Source organism: Protopterus annectens, chromosome 3.part1, assembly GCF_019279795.1.
Source record: "Protopterus annectens isolate FY-2018-M chromosome 3.part1, PAN1.0, whole genome shotgun sequence".
Lineage (NCBI taxonomy): Eukaryota > Metazoa > Chordata > Ceratodontiformes > Protopteridae > Protopterus > Protopterus annectens.
This window is the reverse complement of record NC_056732.1, coordinates 465,652,406-465,671,269: the sequence shown is the minus strand read 5'-3', so window position 1 is coordinate 465,671,269 and position 18,864 is coordinate 465,652,406.

Below are 18,864 nucleotides of genomic sequence, written 5' to 3'. Positions count from 1 at the left end.
ATCAGATGCATTTCATTTAACAAAACTGAAAAAGTAATCAACATACCACTCTTCCTCCACTGCTCCTCAAGCCTGAGCATCTGCTTAATGCTCAGGGCACAATTTCTGGTCCAGTCCTCATTGCCTGAAGAAAGAAAAGAGCATCTATGAAAGATGTATTCCTCAATTAACAGGGATATACATTTCTCAGATCCTGTTCTACAAAATTTACTTCTGAAGAACATTAGATAATCACCATACACATTTTTCAGTGTTATACATGGGCTTTTACATCTTTCAACCATGTTAAAAGGATATGAGATACAAACCTGCGACTGAAACATACAACCATTGGCCATTGTACTCTAAAGAAATAACATATATCAACACATAACTGAAAACATATGTGGAATCAGTCAGACAAGCATTTCTCTGGGCTTAAACAAATGTTTGTTGTTGTTCTCTTTAATTTTCCACTGCAGGATCTTCAGTGCAGGACACAGACTCATAACAGCACCTGGTTTGCTATTAATTATCTTTCATATGTCATTGCTGTTACTCCTGTTGTTGTCTTACATTAATACTGTGTCCTTCTATCTATTCCTAGCCAGACTGCACCATCATCATCAAGTGCACAGGCAAGTTATATGTCTACGTCTTAATGTTGTTCAAGTAGTCTGTGATGGCAATTATTTGATTAAGAATGCTGACTTTTTCCCTACACTATTTGAAATTCATCCTTCTTCTACTACACCATCTTCCCAGGAGATCTTGTCAGGTGTGTGTGTTTTGTTTGTATTCATTACATATGTCATGTACGTTTGATATGTAACCTAAGTGTCTACTCCCTGCTATGTAGATTCGGTGACCCATACACAGACAAGCCTTCATGGTAAGTCATTATTATCTGTAACATCGCAGTAAGACATATGTGTCATATTTAATGATATCCAGCATGTGATGCAAGCATGTTGTCCTGATCTGTGTCATCTGTCTCTTCTTATTGCACAACAAATATCTGTATGTATCCTTCATTAGCCCATGCAGTGTTCACAATGTGGGATCTCATGTGCTTCAGTATGGTAGCATGGCCCCTGGCACACAGGACACTGGCAGGGTGATTAGCCTGGGCAAGATGGTGACAGTCATGTGGATGCAGCTGTAGCCTCAGATGTGGAGGGAACCGTGTCTGGCCATTCTGATAATGAAGGGACATCAGATGGTGAACAGGATGATCCAAATGAATAACAGATCCAAGCTGAGACTGCTGGTGATGTTGACAGTTCCCCACAGCACATTGATACTGGCCATCCCAGTAGACAGAGACATGCAGCTGGAGTGCACGGGCAGGTGTCACAGGGTGTCTGCCTACTCCTGCATGCAAATTAATGTTTCCAGCAACATCATGGAAGTGACAACTATGCTCTTACCTATGCTACAGATCATGTTGCATACCAGCAGCATGTACTGAATGAAGGACATGAGCTCAGACACAATGATGTAATGGCTTCATTAGCTGCTCAGAATGAAAATATGCTATCAGGGGCATGGCCAGTAGAAACCCTGGCCTCTTCAGTACTACAGCAGTGCCATAGTAAAAGCAGGGTTTGTGTGCCCTGATTGTGCTTAGCTGATTGCCACATGGGAGAGGCAGTCCCCTTTCTCAGCAAAACTAACCTTGCCCATCAGGCATCAGTGTCTATGCTTCAACATGCACACACTTCCACTGCTGGCCGATCTGTGGTCCTGACAGTCATGACCAGACAGTCACATCACAATCATGCTCCTTCACATCAGCATGGTGGTATCACCCCATTAGTCTCCTCTGTGGAGTAAATTAGGTCAAATGTTTCCATATGTAGTAGGAGCAGAGCAAATCACTTTAAGAGTTATCATCATGGGCTCCCTAGATTGCATTAGAGTAACACAGACAGTTGATCCACTATGTTCAGTACTGTCATTCTCACCCCCATGGCAATGATGATCTGTGCAGAACAATGACAATATCATTTGTCTGTGTTTATTGACACATCTGATACCACAAGTCCAACAGTTTAATAAAAATAAGTGATTCAATTTATAGGTTCTGCATTATGTCATGTGTCATTTTCCTTTTCCAGCTTATTATAGTGTAGAGATAGGGTGTGTTGCACTGATGTGTGTCCCTTAATGTGTGCCATACACTGATATAACAATTTAAGTATGTGTGCAAACTTGTGTTAGTTGTCCCCTGAGTTGAACATCCCAGTTGTGACAGATTTGTAAATGTTTATATTGATATATGTTATGATGATGGTGTTATGTCTGACGTTTAGTCTGTACATCGACTAGGTACTTGCCATTTGGTGCAATCAGTTCTGCTGTGGTAGGGCAACACATGAACATCAGTGTTTAATCTATTTACTCATGTACACGTGGCTTGTTCTGGCTCAAAGTTGTGAATTAGATGTTGCCCTGCTGCCTGAACCTGCACTTGTGGTCACACCATATGTTGCCTACACCTGTGTCTTCTGCCACCTATGTCCTCCTGCTCCTCCTCTGATACCTGTCGGATGTCATCTTCAGAAATCTGGAGTTCTTTGGGTAGTTCACCCATACCTGCAGCTGGAAGACTACCATGTGCTCTTTTTAGCATGCTGTGCAGCCTGGTGCACACTGTTATCATCTATGCTGGCTTCTCAGGGGTTTATTGCAGTTCACCCCTGGATGAGTCTAGATATCTGAACCTATCTTCAATCAGATAAAGGAGTAATATGTGCTTACATAGATTGAGGAAGGCTAAATACTGTAGACTGGTAGTAGTTAAGTGTTTACTATGAGGATTAACCAAAACATCTGTACTTTTTTCTATGTGTGTTTTCTCTTCACTGGCTTTTGACCATCATCTCTTTCATATTTTCTGGTTTGTCTGTTCATTCTATTTGGTTGAAAGTCATAAGGCAGTCATCTGGTCAGAGCCAGATCCAACACTACGTGATCTAGGCAGCTTCCTAGGGCCTGTGTTAACTGTGGTCCTATGTTGGCTTGGTGCGGGAGGTGATAAAAACAAAATTATATAATGACCCCACATTAATATTCCAAAATGCGCACACTGATTGGCCAGCGTGCCCGTTCTAAATCCCACACTATATCAACGGAAACAGGTCTGGTCTCCCGGACTTTTTTCCATTGGTATAAAGTGTCCGAAACATTTTTTTTAAATAAATAAAAAAAAAAAAGATAAAAACAGAGCAACAAAGACTTTCTTTTCTCTGTTGCTTCCGTTTCAAAGCATTGATGTACTGGGTATGCGTAGGAAAGCAAGTCGTATATGCATGCGCAGTACATCAACACAAGGAAGCAGTATACCACCACCGGCGGAAGAACAGTAATGTGCTGTTATACAAAGACATTATTTAAGAAAACTAAGTATTTTTTTTCTTAAATAATGTCATTGTATAATAGCAATAACTGAATCCGTGGTTGTGGTATATTGAAATTTACCCATGGTTGGCTTTATTTAATCACTCGGGGTTCACCCGTGTGATTAAACCACGCCAACCATGGGTAAATCTTCAATACACCACGTCATCGGTTATTGCTTAAATCTTCCATAAGTAACAGGCCTGAAGACTTCCATTAACACAACAGGCTTTAGGATCTAGCAGGAAATTTTTGTTAGAAAACAGCAGGACTTCAGGAACTTGTGAGAGACTTCTCTAAACAGGAGCAAGACCCAGAAACCTAGGATGTTTCACTGACATGAGGGACTCCAGGAGTATGTGGCAAGGAATAAAAGCCATTACCGAATACAAACCACCATCAGTTCAATGAGTGGATAGCACAGAATTCCTGGATAGGGTGAATACCTTCTACAGCAGATTCAAGGAGAGGAGCTGCTCCAAGGCAACGTTACTCCCTACAGACCCAGGCAATGAACTGCTCATTCTAAACCAAGCTGAGGTGAAAAAGTCCCTGTGTCTGGTTAATCCAAGAAAGGCTGCTGGGCCAGACAACATCTTAGGTAAGGTGTAAAAAGACTGTAAATACCAACAATCAGCACTGCTATGGACCAGGAACTAGGAGAAGAAGAATAGGATTTAAAAATAAAAGTTTAATTTACTCCTAGTAGAATCTAATAACATCCCAAAAGCAGTCCAACACAAATCATGATGATTGTATGATGGGAATGATTTGGAGTATATTAAACTTTTATTTTTAAATATACATGCTTCTTCCTAGTTTCTGGTCCCCTGGCAGTGCTGAGTGTTGGTGTTAGTGGTTGCTACAGCTTCATTGCAGTATTTGGGCACTGTATTGTTCTTTCTTGATTCCATGTTAAAGGACAGTGCTGAGCACTAACCACTGTACTGATGGATATATTTAATATCTCCCTCAGCCAAGTGAAAGTACCCAAGTGTTTTAAAAACACAAACATTATACCACTACTGAAGAATGCTATTCCTGCTAGCCTTAATGATTATATACCAGTGGCCTTCAAATCCATCGTCATGAAAAGCTTTGAAAGATTAATCAAAAACACCTGACAGCAAACCTCCCAGCAGCATTTGATCCAGTGCAGATTGCATACCGTGCAAACTGCTCCATGGCAGATGCCATCTCTGTTGTACTGCATCTCACAATGGGGTCTATATTAGAACACCTCACATTTGAAATGTCAGGTGTTCTAATATCGACCCATTTTCAGCGAACGCTGAAAATATCGAAGTAACAGGAAACCGAATTATTTTCTAGGGAAAGAATTTGGTTGCCCATTTCTGTTGCTTCGATATTTTCAGTGCTCTGGTGGAAAGTTACGGGTCGGGTTCAGGTAAGTGTGCGATTGTGTGGAAGTGTGGGTTAGGGCGGGTTAGGTGAGTTAGAGTTAGGGTGTGGGTGAGGTGACTGTGCGATAGTGATGGACCTTAGGGTTAGGGTTTGGGTTAAGGTAAGTGGATAGTTAGTGGTGTTTGTATAGTTTAGTGTAGGGTTAGGTGTTAGAGTTTAGGTGTATGTGTGTGGATTGCTGTTTGTTTGGTGTGCTTGTGTTGTGTGTATGTGTTTTGGAACAGCAAATTTTTTCCTTAGGAAAAAATTTGCTGTTCCAAATGTTCAATGTTTTCTTTTTCGATTGCTAGGGTTCGATATTAGAACACTCGACATTTTGAATGCTCGGTGTTCTAATATAGACCCTCACAATGGCATATCTAGAAAATAAGGACTGTTATGTCAGAATGCTGATTATTGATTTTAGTTCAGCATTCAGTAGAATGATCCCACATCAGCTAATAGAAAAACTTGTCCACCTAGGTGTTAATAACCACATGTGCAACTGGATCCTGGGCTTTCTGATTGGAAGACCCCAAAGAGTATGTGTGGGCAAGAATTCCTCAAAGAGCATCACTATCAACACAGGATTACCTCAGGGCTGTATGTTAAGTGCTCTAGTGTTTACTGTCTTGACCCACCACTGTAAAGGCAGATTTAACACCAACCACATCATTCAGTTTGCAGATGGCACTACAGTTGTGGGCCTCATCAGCAAAGGAGAAGAAAAAGCTTACAGAGAAGAAGTGAGTTCTCTGATTGACTGGTATGTTAGGAATAATCTTGACGTAAATGTCAGCAATACTAAGGAGATCATAACAGATTTCAGGAGAGTACAACTACATCACTCTCCTCTCATAAATGAGGAGGTAGTGGAAAGGCTAAAGAACACAAAATTCCTGGGGGTCTATATAGCGGAGGATCTTTCTTCATTAACCAATACCAGTCGCATATTATATAAGACCTATCAATGCCTGCAGTTCCAGAGGAGACTGAGGAAAGCAAGCTTACCTTCTGCTATCCTCTCCACCTTTTACAGTGGTAAAATAGAAAGTATCCTACAGTGCAACTTCACAGTGTGGTATGAAAGCTGTTCATCTGCAGATCAAAAAGCCCTAAAAAAGACAGTCAGAGTTGTTAAGAAAATAACAGGATCCAAACTTCCAGAGATAAAGGTTCTATACATAGGTTCATAGGTTCATAGGTTGGTACTAGGCTATCTGCCCTAGGGCCTATACAAGCCTTGCCATAACAATTCCCTGGCTATTTCTTCCCACACTATTTACTTCCCTGGACCCCTGTCTAGCAGGGCAACTGACGTGATCCCCGGGGTGAATTTCCTTTCTCCCATCCAATCGTCAAGGTTCCTTTTGAAGAGTACCAAAGAGGCACTCTGCTTGACATGTATGGGCAATCTATTCCAGAGTCTGGGGAGTCTCTGGGTCAGGAACCTATCCCTCCAGCATGTTTTGTTTATTGTGATGACAAGGTTTAGATCCCTGGAGCGTGTGGCTCTGAGGGATTGGGATTTCTTTAAGTGTAGCATGTCCAACAGCTCTGGGTTTGACATGGCCTTGTATGCTAAGCAAAGATCGCCTCTGAGTAGACGATATTATTACATGACACGTTTTATGACAGAACAACAAAAATAACAAGTGATCCTTTTCACCCTGCTTTTGACCTGTTCACATGCCTGTTGTCTGGCAGAAGATACTGCAGTGTACGCTGTAAAATAACCAGGTTCAAGAACATTTTTTTCTCTTAAGCTATTAGACTGTTGAACTCTGGTATTAATCTTAGGGATATGTGACACTGACAAGTCTTGTGATAACCAAACAATAGTGCAATAACAATAAGACATCACAACCAACTTAGTTTACAAGACAATTATGTGCGATACAAACTGCTAGATATTCTCATAATATAGAGAACATGAGAATTCTATTGTGTAATAAGTACTGGTGCAATACGGAGCCAATCAACTGCTATAGTGGTGTATAGAATAATTGTACTAATAAGTAATAATATAACTGTCTAATAGAAAGGTAAATGTTAGGTCTGATATACGTGTAATTGTTTGTATTTATATGTCTCTCTTCCAAGCATGTGTAATTGTATGTATGTATTCGTCTTCTCAATTCGAGCATGATGCACATAATTTCATTTAGACTTCACTTGTGGTGTCCAAATGATAATAAAGTTTACTTTGACTTGACTTTGACTAAGGTAAACCATGGGTGATTCAATTTTGGGTCAGCAAACAAAGATTTTACTCAGAACCACTACTCAGAAGGAAGACAGGCTAGAAAACGTGTGAGAATTGTAGTGAAAGAGAGGCTTCAGAAGGCAGTGAAGGTTATCATCAGAATTAGTGACAGACTCATGGCACTCAGACTGCAGTGTAATGAAAGGGTCATATTCATAATTTCAGCCTATGGCCCACAACAGAGTTGTGATAGAAAGGAAAAGAGTGCATTCACACAGCAGTTGAAGTACCTACTAGATAAAGCAGAACAACAGGAATTTGTGTTGATTATGGATAATGCACATATCTGGACAGATGAAACAGGATATAAGGTCTGCCTGGGTTCACATGAATTGGGCAACAGGAATAAAGGAGAGGCCACTCAATACTTCCTTCTGGCAAATGGCTTGATTGTAGCCAACACATGGTTCAGAAAATGAGAGAGTTACATGATCACATACAAGACTGGCCAACATGCAGCTCAGGTGGACTTTCTCTTAGTAAGAAAAGGGCACTGGTGCAGAATCTATGATTGCAAAGTCATTTCCAGTGAAACAATCAGCCCCAGTATAAACAATTGGTTGCCACAATCAGCTGCAAGCAATGGTCAGAGAGGGCTCTAAGGTCAACAGAGATCAAGCTGAGGACCTGGAAGTTGTCTGGAGAGAAAGTACAACAATTCACGAAATTACTCAGAGCTGTAATATAGCAAGAATAGGAGGAAATAGGTGGAGTGGAAGAAGAATGGCAGTGCCTCAAAATAGCATGTGTGAGGACTGCAAAACAGGGGTCCTATTAGAACGACGAAAACGCATTTTGTCGAATGTGTTTTCATTGACACCTAAAGGGCGAACAGGGGAAACAGCGAAGTGGCTGTTCAGCAAATTCTTTCCCTGGGAAAGAAGTCGCTTGACCGCTTCGTTGTTTTGCCGTGTTCTGCACTGTAGTGTGGTCTCAGAGATTCCCTTATCCGGTATAGCTCCTGAACATAAATGTGCAAGAGTTACTGACCTTAGGGTTAGGGTGTTGGTTAAGGTAAGTGTATATGTTTTAAAATGTTTACTTTTTTTGTGTGTTAGATGTATGGTTGAGTTACGTGCATATGTGTTTTCAGCTGTTAACTTTTTTGGGGGGGGTAGAATTAGGGTTAAGGTAGGTGTGTATGTGTTTGGAACTGTGTACTGTTTTTTTTTTTTTTTTGGTTAGAACAGCGATTTCTTTCCCTAGGAAAGAAATCGTTGTTCTGAGGTGTCATCATTTTCAGCTTTCGCTGAAATAGGGTCGATGAAACATCGTTCGCTGTTTTAAGAGTTCAATGTTTTAATATAGACCCACAAAACAGAGATGTAGCCGAGCCAGGTATGGAAATAAGGTACATAAGGAAAGCTGGTGATGGAATGCAGAAGTCCAGGAAGTCATCTAAAGAAAGAAAGAGCGTAGGAGATGTAGGAGATAGAAAATATAGACTAAACTAGGAAGGAATACTGGATGGCTAACAAAGAAGCAATGAAAGGAATTGCAATAGCAAAGAATAGGGCATTCGAGGCACTCTACCAGCTTATGAAAAGTGACTCAGTAGGCGGCACAAAGAAACTATATCAGGTTGCAAGACAAAGACAGAAAGGTAAAGAAGATAGTCAGATACCCTTCATAAGGGATGCGAACAACAACCTGCTTACAAGGACACAGGACATCAAAGACAGATGAAAGGAGTATTTTATTAGCTTCTGAATGAAGAAAAGCCCTCAGAAGCTCTACTGCACTAGACACAGCCTACAATGATAGAAGAAGAGGAGCAAACCCTAGAAGAAGTAAGAACAGCACTTAGGAAAATGAAGTCAGGGAAAGCAGCAAACTCAGATGAAGTCACAGCAGATATGATAAAGATGCTGGGTGAGATATGGGAGAAATGGATTCCTGAGGGTACTCATAGCAATCTGGAGAGAAAGACATATCCCAGATGACTGGAAAATAAGCTTACTCATGCCATTTTACAAGAATAAAGGGGACATCCACAACTGTGCACAGTACAGAGGTATCAAACCCCTCTCACATAGCATGAAATTTCTGGAGAGGGTGAGTGCTAAATGGATATGCAGAGTAATAGTAAGATGTGAGATTAGCAGTTCAGATTCAGATAAGGATGCAGCACAACATACCTGATGTTTGTCGTGAGACAGATAGTTGAGAAGAAGCTAGAGATGAGGAAAGAGTCCAAATGGGCATTCCTAGACTTGGAGAAAGTATATGATAAGGTCTCAAGAAAGCTGATTTGGGCAGTACTGCAGTGGTTTGAAATCCCAGAAACATTGGTAGAATTAGTGCAGGCTATGTTCAAGGACCCAATGATTCAAGTATGAGCAGTGTTTGGCCTCACAGAAGGGTTCCCAGTGGGAGTAGGTGTGCATCAGGGTTCAGCTCTGAGCCCACTGCTGTTCAAACTGGTGATGGGTTACAATAGCAAGCAGGTTAGAGGGAACAGATAATCAAAATTACTGTGTGCAGACAATGTGACATTAAAGCAGATTCTGAGCAAGAACTTCAGCAAAGGATAGGGGAATGGATTCAAAACTGAAGGCACAAGGGATGAAACTAAGTACATATATGACAGTGGTAATGGCAACAAATTGGGGAAATCAGAAGAAGCTGTGAATTGAGGTAGAAGAGAAGATAGTGGAACAGGTTAATAGCTTCAAGTATCTGGGAGGGGTGATTGAGTAGAAGGGAAGTCCAAATGAAAAGGCCAAAGCTAGAATCAGAGGGGCTGCAGCCAACAGGCATAGAGTATCAGACATAGTCTATGACATAAGAATGCCAAATAAGCTGAAACGTAAGGTGTACAAAACAGTGGTGCGATCAGTACTACTGTATGGTACAGAAACCTGGGCAGTTAAGGCAGAGCAGATGAGAACGCTAGAGGTGATGGAAATGAAGTGGCTGAGATGGGTAGTTGAATGCACACTACGGGACAGAAGAAAAATGAGGGCATAAAGGCAGAAGCCAAAATAGCTCCAATTGCAGAAAATATCAAAGAGAACAGATTATGGTGGTTCAGGCACATGTGCAGAAAAACAGAAGACAAAGTGATGAGGAAGATTAGGGACAGACGGGAAGAAGGTAAGAGGAAATGAGGGTGTCCAGCAAAGAGGTGAATGGATTATATGACAGAAGATCTGCAACAGTCAGGCATGAGTGTTGAAGAAAGCAGGAGTGTGGCACTGAATCAAGAGAGATGGTGACAGTTAACCCAACACCCCGACCCTATATAGTAAAATAGGGATAAGCAGGTTGATTATGATGATGATGTAACAAGGATTTAGAGCTGAGCCAGAGATTTAAGTGCAGCAATTCACTGTGAAGTCCTAAGTGAACCAATCTGGCAACCCAATAAGTGCAGGGATTTTAAGTAATCAAAGTCAGCTATTCAACAAGTAGCCAAGACAGCAATTCAACAAGTGCAAAGATAGTGTGTGCAGAAATTTTGTGTGATCCAAGCCAGTGATTCGGTGATTCAGAAAATCAATGATGATTCAATGATTCAGTAAGTAGCCAAGCCAGCGGTTCAACAGAGATTGTGTGTGTGTGTGTGTGTGTGTGTGTGTGTGTGTGTGTGTGTGTGTGTGTGTGTGTGTGTGTGTGTGTGTGCGCCCATGCACAGAGATTTTAAGTGATCCAAGTGAGCAATTCAACAAGTGTAGAGATTGTGTGTGTGCATAGATTTTAAAAATGTGATCCAACCCAATGATTCAGTAGTAAGCCAAGCCACTGATTCAACCAGTGCAGAGATTATGTGTGTACAGAGAGTTTAAGTGATCCATGCAAGAGATTCAATGATTCAGTAAGTAGTGTGTTTCTGTCGGGGGGGGAGGTTGCTGACTGGTTAAATAACTACTCAGAGTCAAACCCTAAACCTTGACTATTAGCAAATAAATGCCTTAAACTTTCACACCAACTGCCAGCACACATCTCAACTGTCCAGAATGTCCGCATTTTTGTGTAGTATTTTTGGTGTGTTCAACATATAATATGTGGTTTTCTGGCAAATCAGTGAGGAATGAATTCACTAAATAATGGCAGCCATTTCCATTTCAGACTTCATATCCTTCAGAAAATGTATGGTGACACAGTATGTCTTTTATTTTAACAACTTTCTTCATTGATATAAGTAATATTTAAAACTTGTCCCTGTTTTTGAGCTTAGTCCCTCCATTATTTTTGGCTTTGTCCAGATTTCTTGTGCTAAGAGGTTCAGCAGTATGACTGCCTAGTCTCCTTTAATCTTTATTTTTTTTTATAAATGACTAAGAGTTACAGTTTGCCAGTGTCAGTCACAGAGTTTCCTAGTCACATTATTCAGTGTCAGTGGTGCAACAGGTGGCATACTTGCCTTTATAGGTTCATAGGTTCATAGATGTTTATTAGTCTAATGACCACAAGGGTCTTTTTAAGCCTAGTCATGCATCCCAAATCTCTGTCAAGTTCTGATACCCTTGATAAGTGTAAGCAGGACTTGGGAGATAAAACATTTACAAGCAGGGGCCTAGGAGAAGAACCATTTATAGGTTGCCCGTGTCCATTAGAGCCATAGGAGTCAAAACAGGGGTGAATTTCCTGTTTCCATCCAATTGTCCAAGCTACACTTGAATTGGGTTAGGGAGGAACTCTGTTTCACATGGATGGGGAGTCTGTTCCAGAGATGGCTTAGAAGCTGACCAAGAGGAAGATTTGGTTTGTAAACCTGCAGAAGTTGCTGATCTTCAGATCTAAGGGGCCTTGTTAGGTGGTAGTAAGTGAACATTGAGCTAAGGGCAGGACAAGCAGACGGTTTAAATATCAGTTTGTGAGGTAGCTTGGTAGTTCCGACCATTTTAGGGATAAGATTTAAGGAACTTATGGGTCTGTAGTTTTCAGGGTCTGTAGATGACCTGCCTTTGTGATGTCAAATCCACGCACTTCAGGTGCTCTGCCTTACATGGAATTGCTCTCCACATTTGCTTAAAAGGTTTCATGGCCAGTAACACTGTTGCAAGACAGGAAAACTAGCTTAAGCATGCTGGGCCTTATTAATGTGCATTGCAAGCTGATGCACGTTGCTCACCGTCAAGCTAAAACAAAAACTCTGTGTAGGCTCTGCACAAAGCATACATGGAGTTTATTGAATCCCCAGTACATTAATTTAAGCATGTAATGATGCAAAACTTTACCATTTCCCATATGTTGACCTGTGCATTACATATGGTCACTAATAGAGCATACCTCAAAAACCTTGGCACTATCCTTTTGCAATTTTATAACACATCATTCTGCACTGATTTATGAAATGATATGATTCATAAGCTATTTTTTAACAGTTTAAACAACTGCACTGCAATTTACTGACTTAAATAATTATGTACATGTATATATATATATATATATATATATATATATATATATATATATATATATATATTATATACGTGGAGACACACACACACACACACACACACACACACACACACACACACACACACACACACACACACATGCGCGCGCGCACGCTCATATATATTATATATATTAAATATGAATGATTCCAGTTTGTAAGCTGTTAGAATTTTTTCAATCTCTTGGTTTTAATAGGTTCAGTGTTTCCAATTGTTCACATGTAAACTTTACATCTTTACATGTTCCCAGAAGAGTTAAATCTAGTAGTTAGCACATAGGACCAAAGCTCTCAGCTGTTATTGATCTGTTTCCTGTGCCCAGAATGCAATGTTTGATTCCTTCTACTTTTAGTTGCCTACTGGGTAACACTGAGCCAATCACATAAACAGGCAGGGCTGCTAGGTTGCCCCTTGAAAGGGACAATTGTACCTAGTGGACTTATCCAGTCTCCGAATGGTAAACAAAAAAATATCCCTGACCTACAGAGTGTTTTTTTACCTATTGGTTTCCTGATAGTACTGCTTAAGTGTCTGTTTCTGTATCCTGATTACTTTTAAAAGGATGTTTGTCTTGTGGGCTCAGGCTTGATTCTAGTCATGGCACTCTGGTATCTTAGCCAGATTCTTTGTCTTTATGACAACAGGAAACTTCAAGCTGGTATTAGTGGAGATTTAACAAAATGACTGCTTAAATTTGAGGTACTACTGCATCTTGAGTTTTAAAGGATGTATGCTTGCTCCAGCAATCTTCACTTACCAACAAATACGTGGGTATCAGCAATACAATGCACAAATTTTGGAAAATTTCCCTAACACACTATCAGCGCCAGCCTTTAGTAGGTAATATACCAGATGCAGAGGTTATTTCATCTATGACTGAATACTTGCTACATCTTTAAAGAAGACAACTATAAATAAGATTGCCAACATAATGAGATCCCTGGTGATTATCAATATTTGCTTTCATATGCATACATAATCAGAGCAACATAATAAAAAGCATGAAAGATAAAATGACATATTTTAACAGTAGCAGCTACGGATTTTTGGGGAGCACTGAATTGCTGTCCTACACAGCACCACTTTTACAATAGGGAGATTAAAAAAAGGCTTTATTAAAATGAGCTATTCCTTGTCTCCTCATTTAAAGCAAACAACTGAATAAACTGTCCATCAAAAGTACTGCACACACATATATATATATATATATATATATATATATATATATATATATATTTATAAAAGTACTATATATATATATATATATATATATATATATATATATATATATATATATAGGTCTACTTGAGTAGTCTGAAATTCCACATTACCGAAACTCACTTTATTGAGATGAAATCAGTGAAACCTGAATTTACTAAATGTTCACATCACAGGAAACTTTAACAGGGTATGGAGGCACTTGGCCAACATTAAAGCTAAAAACGCACTGCAGTATGTCAAACCCACCCAGGTGGGGGCTGTGCCTCCCACACCCCCCAACTATATATGCAAGCTCAAGGATCACACTACAGTGAGGAAAAGGGCAAATTTCCCCATGTTAGCCAAGTGCCTCCATACCCTGTTAAATTTTCTGGTGATGTGAACATTTGGTAAATTTAGGTTTCGCTGATTTTTTTCTCAATAAAATGAGTTTTAGTAATAATGCAGAATTGTAGTCTAACATATAAAATGGTATTTCAGTTGGCTCTTAACTAATACAGGTTATAAGCCAATAAGCTGCATCCTGAAAGCTGTTCTGAAGTTTAGTGTGCCAGTTACAGTTGACCTTGCCACATTTTATGCTCATGGCAAATTATCTATAGTATTTTATCCTATAAATCATTTAGACAAAAACGGAGGTGTTACATAAAATCCATTGCACTTGTTTAATTTCTCATGTTATAGCAAATAACCAAATTATTGCATTATGCTCAGTGTTCATACTTCCTCCATTAGGTCTTCTTCATGTAATAGAACTACGAAGGACTATGGCTACATGATTCACTTCCGGCTGGTACTTTGTTGCTGAACGGAAAGGTTATGTGGAATATTGCAACTATTTCAATCATCATACATTCATCTCTTGCCTTCTTTCAATGGAAGTAAAAAGTTTATATCATGTGATCCCACAAGAGGAAGGCTCAGATGTGGTGTGACAATTTTTGCATGAGATCCAGTTTGTCAGTACATTTTGGTAAAAAAAAAAAACAAAATAACATTTGTTATCTTTTGGATCTAATACTTACTAACAACCTTCTTCAGTTACCAGTAAATTAGAGGTATAACTATGGGTTTGGCAGCAGCCCCTTGCAGGAAACATTGCTGGATGCAGAAAGTGATTAAAAAGCCTCTAAGCACACAGGGAGATGAGTTTCTAGTTAAGCCTCTTTAAATATGTTGAGTCTCTGTTCACTACCAAGATACACAGAAGTTTTACTTTGGTTATTATCAGAGATAACTGCTACTATTGCTCCTCTGTTTGCTGTTAGCCTGAACCCACAGATCTTCCCCCAGCTTAGTAACTTCAAAGCATTATACCTGGGGGTTTCAGCTACTAAGGAAGGAGGAAGGACCATTAGGAAAATACCTACACATGTTTAATCTCTTACATAGCAGTCTGATACATGTTTACGAAAATGCCTACACGTTTAATCTCTTACATAGCAGTCTGATACATGTTTACGAAAATACCTACACATGTTTAATCTCTTACATAGCAATCTGATACATGTTTACGAAAATACCTACACGTGTTTAATCTCTTACATAGCAGTTTGATACATGTTTAGGAAAATACCTACACGTTTAATCTCTTACATAGCAGTCTGATACATGTTTAGGAAAATACCTACACGTGTTTAATCTCTTACATAGCAGTCTGATACATGTTTAGGAAAATACCTACACATGTTTAATCTCTTACATAGCAGTTTGATACATGTTTAGGAAAATACCTACACGTGTTTAATCTCTTACATAGCAGTCTGATACATGTTTACGAAAATACCTTCACATGTTTAATCTCTTACATAGCAGTCTGATACATGTTTAGGAAAATACCTACACATGTTTAATCTCTTACATAGCAGTCTGATACATGTTTAGGAAAATACCTACACATGTTTAATCTCTTACATAGCAGTTTGATACGTTTACGAAAATACCTACACATGTTTAATCTCTTACATAGCAGTTTGATACATGTTTACGAAAATACCTACACATGTTTAATCTCTTACATAGCAGTTTGATACATGTTTAGGAAAATACCTTCACATATTTAATCTCTTACATAGCAGTCTGATACATGTTTACGAAAATACCTACACATGTTTAATCTCTTACATAGCAGTTTGATACATGTTTACAAAAATACCTACACATGTTTAATCTCTTACATAGCAGTTTGATACGTTTAGGAAAATACCTTCACATGTTTAATCTCTTACATAGCAGTCTGATACAAGTTTACGAAAATACCTACACATGTTTAATCTCTTACATAGCAGTTTGATACATGTTTAGGAAAATACCTTCACATGTTTAATCTCTTACATAGCAGTCTGATACATGTTTAGGAAAATACCTACACGTGTTTAATCTCTTACATAGCAGTCTGATACATGTTTAGGAAAATACCTACACATGTTTAATCTCTTACATAGCAGTTTGATACATGTTTAGGAAAATACCTACACATGTTTAATCTCTTACATAGCAGTCTGATACATGTCCTCACCCATATGCACACTATTTACTCAAGGCAAGAAGATGCAGGTGTTGGAGTTTAAAGTATTTTAATACACTGCATATGTCTTAAACAATGACCAGAGTGTTGTCAGGTATGACCTGTAAAGCTAGCACTGCAGCCTCACTAAAAGCTACTATTTGTGCCACTGTTTTTCAGCTTCTCTCTACTGAAAAAGGAGGAGTTTAAAGACATTTGTTTGAAACTTGCATCATTTTTTGTTTACCTGTTGTGGACAAGGGTAATTTTAATTGCAGTTCAGTCTTGCGGGCACCATTTTCCCTGTTTTTAGCTATTAGATGTTCTTTGACAGCAGTTCGTTATTTAAACAAAGTAAATTTCTCTAAGACCACTTTACTGTCCCTATTTTGGGTGAACATTCCTATTTTCATGCCTGATATACTCCTGCACAAGATGTCTGTATTTTTGCAGGTATGTTTCTATTTTACAGCTTGATTTATCCCTTTGTACAATTTTCTGAATCTCCCTCATCAAAATAATTTTTGAAGCTGTCTATTTGGCAGAAAACCATACTACATGACCAACATACTAATGGCAACAATAATTTAAAGAAAGAGGGCACACATCTTACATCTCCCTGTGTGCTAGAATTTTGCAATACAATTCATTAAAGTCTACAAATTTTACACTGTTTCTTTGATATTGTGCTTATATTTTCCATTTTGTCACCTTCTGTTTTTAGACATGTTTATGAGTAGTATTCCGCATTCCTACTGGAAGCAGGTAGACTAATGTTTTATTTAATATTCAGTTTTTATTTTAAATAAATGTCCATATTTTTTAGCTTGATGTACTTTTCAAGGATTTTTATTCCTATTTTCAATGTCTGCAGGTTGAGAGGTATGATTTCTGTCTCTCTTTCCCTGAAGTGACTTTTTTTACCTACTTTTCAGGAGCCTTTGTCCTCTTTTCAATGTCTGCAGGCTGGGAGGTATGATTTCTCTCTCTCTCTCTCTCTCTCTGCTTTCCTTACATGACTTACTTTTAACAAGCTTATACTCGTGCTTTAGAAATCAGTGAAATGCTGAAATTAATCAGACAACAACAAACAGACAAGAACACTTAACTTTCATCTGTGCCATGTAATACTAAACATGTTGTTAAATATCCCTGGCCACGCTTCTCCTCAATGTGGCTCTATTACTTTTCCTTCTTATGTCCGACAAAGGGTGGGACTCAATGTTGTGCTTACTGAACAAGTCTCAAGGTAATATTCTTACTCAGGTGAACATTAGCTCATTACCACTGCTAGTGATAATGACTTTCTGAAGCCTCACTGCACTTTTAGTTGTTCACAATTCACATTACTGATGACAATCTCACCTGAGTGAAAGACTCACAAATAAAGACATTTGTGACTAATTGGAGAGAAGAAGTTTCACTGCTACCTGTCCAAAAGGGTATTTTTTGCCTTTTAAACTCAAGCTACTCATATTTGGGGTGACAGTATATCCCCTCAGGCATCATTAGGATGCAGGAAAGCTGCCCATTAACATCACCTTCCCATTATTTCATGGTCCTCTGATATAGTTAAAGGATCTCAGTCTCCTACAGGAAATGCCTCACATTATGTTTTGTTTTACCTTTTCTTTAACTGAAAAAAATTACATTGTTTTGGGTAATTGCCAAACATTTACATGCACTGGTGACATACCAGGTCCACTGATCTAGAGGGCTGAAGTCTTGACTATGACCCAGGTAGCCAGATTAGTAGTTTGGACATTTGCTAGATTTAGTACAGAGATAATATATATTTCCATCTTTGGAGGAAAGGGGGTTATCTGGGTCAACATAGCTCTCAGAGAAGGTGGTGGCAGAAACAGAAGTGACCCTTGTATGTGAATGTGGCACACCAGACTGCTTCACGGTAGCCTTCATTGTGGGAATATAAATGTACAAAACTTATATAAGGAATGCATAGTGCAAAAGCAGAGCTAAAGGTATAGCGGACTCTGTACTGACATATGTCACACATACTCTGACAAGGGAGGGTTAAGTTAAAAACAGAACCCGCCCCACTAGATGCAGAGCTGGATCATGGTCAAATGGATCTTAGACAGGGTTATGGATCAGGGCTCCCCCAATTTCCATCCCACCTATCAGGCATTCCAGTGTCCCATTACTTACCTGTCTCTCTCTTCCCAGTTACCATAAAACATTGTTCAAACCTGTCAGTGGACATACTATTTTCTTTTTTACTTCTACAATGATTACAGATATTTGGATTTCATTTAAAACTTTTATTTCAAATGTTATAGCACAAACACTAATAGCCATTTGCTAAACAAAACAATATAGTCTCACAATCAAAGGAGACTTAGAATGAGCAACAGTAAACTTCTCTGCCCTTAAAACTCACATTCAGTGAAACCCAACAATTAATCTATCCAGTGGCTGATTAAGTTTTCCTCCTGGGCTGTTTTCAAACCATGGGTCCCATGAACACATTTTTAGGACCATGTATAAATGCATGTATTCTTTGATTCACCTTCCTGATTTGTATTAAATTATGTTTCTTGTTTAATACAGCACCACCTGTTAGAGTGTGTTTTAAGTTTGCAGTTTTGAAAATGTTTCCATTAAGCAATGAAACAAAAATGTATGAATGAATAATGATTAGGCTATCCATTTCAGAACAT